This window comes from Heterocephalus glaber, unplaced genomic scaffold, assembly GCF_053883595.1.
Source record: "Heterocephalus glaber isolate CG9 unplaced genomic scaffold, H.glaber_assembly_v1.0 deba00001737, whole genome shotgun sequence".
Classification (NCBI taxonomy): Eukaryota; Metazoa; Chordata; class Mammalia; order Rodentia; family Bathyergidae; genus Heterocephalus; species Heterocephalus glaber.
The window spans coordinates 5,332,945-5,337,220 of record NW_028258445.1 but is presented as its reverse complement, the minus strand read 5'-3'; positions in this window follow the sequence as shown (position 1 = coordinate 5,337,220).

The window sequence follows — 4,276 nt, the reverse complement described above, 5'->3', positions numbered from 1 at the left end:
GAAAGCTAATCACCAGATGCATTGACCTGTTCTCACTTCTCATTTTTCATCTGCCTTTGAAATTTCATCTTGCTTAGCATGTTCCCTTTATGGAAACAGCTATGATCAATACATTTCATACTGTATAATCCACAAGATTTCTCTTTATGCCTTTAGTGATTCCTTCTCAAAACTTTTTATAATTTGCTTCTTCCTTTACCCATTTTGAATCAGTTTTTCCCTGGGCACCATTTTCAGCCTTTTCCTGACCCTCTCTTGAGCGTGTGTCCGTGCAATCCCGCCTGAGGTCACTCTCGTCCCAACGAGAGTCCCGTGTGCTTCCCTCGCTCTCCACGGTTTGCCAGAGATTCTGCAGTGCAGATCCCACCACGTAACTTCCCAACAAGTATCCCACATTGGGTTTTAATTACTGCTCACTCCAAATGCCTGAAGTCCCAGGTTACCCCTAGATACATTTCAAGCCTCCTTTTTCCAAATCCACACCATTGTTTATGCACAGACTCTAAAGAATCACTGAAGTCTCTCTAGCAGTCACCATTGGATGTCACCTCCGTGACATTCCACGCGGTCTTCCCGGGACACCCTACAGGCTCTTTTCCTAAGTAGTTGAGATTGTTCCCTATGATCAAGTGCTAATTTCCATGTGATACCAAAGCTACTGTGTAGAAACATCTGTTGCTTACTCTTCCATGAGTTTGTAAGTTAAGTTCTGGGAATGATGTCTACTCAACTTACATACACATACTTGAGACAGTTAAATGAGTTGTAAAAATAACATAACCAGTGCTCATTATTTACTTGATACATCAAAAAGCTGTTGTAAAGTTTTTAACTGGATTTTTACAGTAACCCAAACAGAAATCATCATCATTATTATTACTATTGTTCTTATGCTTTTTTGAGACAGGGTCTTTCTATGCAGTTCAGGCTGGTCTCAAATCATGGCGATTCTCCTGCCTCAGCCTCATGAATGCTGGAATTACAGGAGTGTGCCACCATGCCTGGCTGAAGTCTTTATTATTGATCACTGAATCCCTAAACCTTAGCACACAGTCATTTGTCAATCCATGTTTTAAAAAATTTATATGTATTCGTATTTGTATAAATGAATGAGCAATGCATGGTCTTAATTTAAAATTTATTTAATATTATATATTTGCTATAAATCATAATTGTTTTTCTTGTATTTGCTACATGTACATTGTATATCTCAATTATTTATTTATTGTTTCTTATCTCCCACCATTCTCTCCTTTCTTCATGTCTTGGTCCCCCTCCAATTTGTGGTAGATGTATCTCCCTGTTTCCTTTTATCTCTTTTATTTTGCTCTTTACGTTACTAGCACTTTTCATTTTTCACATGAGAAAAACAATACAGTACTTAAGCTTGTGTGTCTGATTTATTTCACTTAAAATTATGTTTCCAAGAAGCACCCAATTTCCTATAAATGCTTCAAATTCACCCTTCTACTCTTGCACAGTATATCCATTCTGTACAAATATTACAGAGTATTATTCTATTGTCTATAAATACCATGTTTTCTTTTTCCATTTGCATATTGATGGACATAAAGGTTGCTTTTAAGATTTGACTATTATGAATTGTGCTGCTATAAACACTGACATGCATGCATTGCTGTAAAATAATATCTTTAACACTTTTGGGAAGATAACTAGAAGGGGAATAGCTAGTCAAATGGAATTTTTATTTTTAGTTTTGTGAGGGATCTCCACACTGATTTCCATAATGGTTTTACTACTTTACAATCCCACCAACAATGAAAGAGGCTTCCTTTTTCCCAACAGCCTTGCCAGTACTTACTATTATTTGATTTCTTGATGATGGCCATTCTTTCTGAAACAAGATGAAATTTCAGTGTTTTTTAACTTGCACTTCCCTAATGATCAGGCATGTTGAACATTTTTTTCATATATTCATAGGCCATTTGTATCTTTTTCATTTTAGTAGTCAATTTTTAATGTTTTTATTTTGGAAGATCTGCTTTTTTTAGTTCTTTGTAGATACTGAAGCAGTCCTCTGTCTGAGGTGTAGCTGGCAGCAGCTTTTCCCTCTTTTTGTCTCTTCATCTTGTTAGTTGTTTCCTGTGCTGTACTGAGAGTTTTCATTTGATGTGATCCTGTTCAGTGTGTGTTGGTGTTATTTCTTGTGCAATTGGGATTTAGTCAGTCCTTGCCTATGCCCGTGACTTCAAGAGTTTTCCTCACTCTATCTTCTCCAGGTTAAGAGTCTCTAGTTTAATGCTTAGAACTTTGAACCACCTTGATTTTCACTCAGTAAACTGTGAGGGATATATTTGGGTCCAGCTTTAATTTTCTGCACAGGCACTGCCACCTTTCTCAGCATCATGTGCAAAAGAGGCTGTCTTTCCTCCATCGCTGCTTCTGGCCCTTTGTCAAAGATCAGGTGGCTGGATGTGTCTGTGGTTATTGCGCATGTTCTAATCTGCTGCATGGGTTCCTATATGTTTCTGTGGCAGTGCTGTCCTTTTGCCTGTAGCTTGTGATATAACCTGGAATACAGGACTGCCATGTTCCTGCTTCGCTCATGTTACCCAAGATTGTTGTGGCTGCTCTGGTCTCATCTGATGCATGAGTGTTTCTTCCAGATCAGTGAGGAGTGCTGTTGGTATTTCCAGTGGGATTGAGTTAAACCTGCTAATGATTTGGGAGTATGGCCATTTTATAATATTGCTTCTGCCTTACAGAAACAGGAAATATCTTTTCACTTTTTGATATCCTTTTTAATCTCCTTTTTTTCAGAGTTACATAGTTTTCATTGTAGAGGTTTTTCACTCCCTTGTTTAGGTTGATTCCTAATTTCAAATTTTTCTTGATGCTATTGTGAGTGACATTTTTTTCCAAATTATTTTTCAGTGAGTTCATCATCAGTGTGCAGGAATATTATTGATTTTTGTATGTTGGTTCATATCTTTCTACTTTGAATTTGTTATTGATTCTAGAAATCTTTTAGTGGAATTTTTATGACTCCTTATAAATGGTTCTGTTACTTGCAAATAATGATAATTTGCTGTCTTCTTTTCATATATGTATCTCTTTTAATTTTGCTCTTGCTAAATTGCTCTGGCTAATGTTTGGAGCACTATTTTGAACAGAACTGGTAATATTGAACATGCGTGTCTTGTTCCTGATTTTAGAGGTAAAGCTTTCAGCAACTCCTCATGTAATATCCTGTTGCCCATTGTGTTGTCATAAAAGACATCACTAGATTGGGGTGAGGTCTTTCTATTCTTTATCACAAATGGGGGATGGATTTCCTCAAGACCTTTTCCTACACTTCTGATGATGCGATGTGTCATAGTTATTAATTTTCATATGTTGGACCAGCCTTTGATCCCTGAGATTGAACTTACTTGGTCACGATATATCATTCTTTTCACAATGTCTCATTCTATTTTCCAAACGCTTATTGAAATTTTTGCATCTACATTCACTGAGATTGGCCTGTAGTTTTCTTTGTTAGCTGAATCTTGATATTTTAGTCCCTATTCCATTGATTTCCACTCTGATCTTTATGTTTGCTCTCCTTAAACTAGGCTTGGGTATAGAATGTTTCTGTTTTATGAATATGGGGAGGTTTATCATTAAATTAGTTATTTGAGCTCACTCTGTATTTCTAATATGAACATTGATTACAATCACTTAGCTCTTCGGATTGCTTTCACCATGTCCCATAGGTTCTGATGTGTTCTACAGGCATTGTTGATTCCAGCTGTGGATTATTTAGTTCCTGATTTCTTCAGTAACCCATTGAGGGTTCAGGAGTGTGTTATTAAGTTTCCAGATGTTTACATATTTTCCATGGTTTCCTTTATGATTGATTTCTAGTTTCAATGTGAACTGATGTGATAGTGTGGTAATTTTATTCATTTCAGCAGGGTTTGAGGACTAGAATAAAGTCTATTTTGGAGAAAGTTTTGTTTGCTGCTGAGAAGATTGTGTCTTTTGTTGTAGTATGATAGAATACTCTGTAGATATCTATTAAATCTATCTGTTCAAAGGTATGTTTCAGCTCTGATATTTCTTTGTTGATATTTTTCTTGGTTGATCTGTCTTTTTGTTAAAGTGAGCTATTGAGATCACCTACTATGACTGCTTTGCTGCTTTGGTGTTTATTTGATCTTTTCTGTCAAGTAGTGTTTATTTTATCAGGTTACATATTCACATATACTATGTCTATATATTAGCAATTGTTATCTCTTCCTACTGAACTTTCCCTGATATGTAGTGATATTTT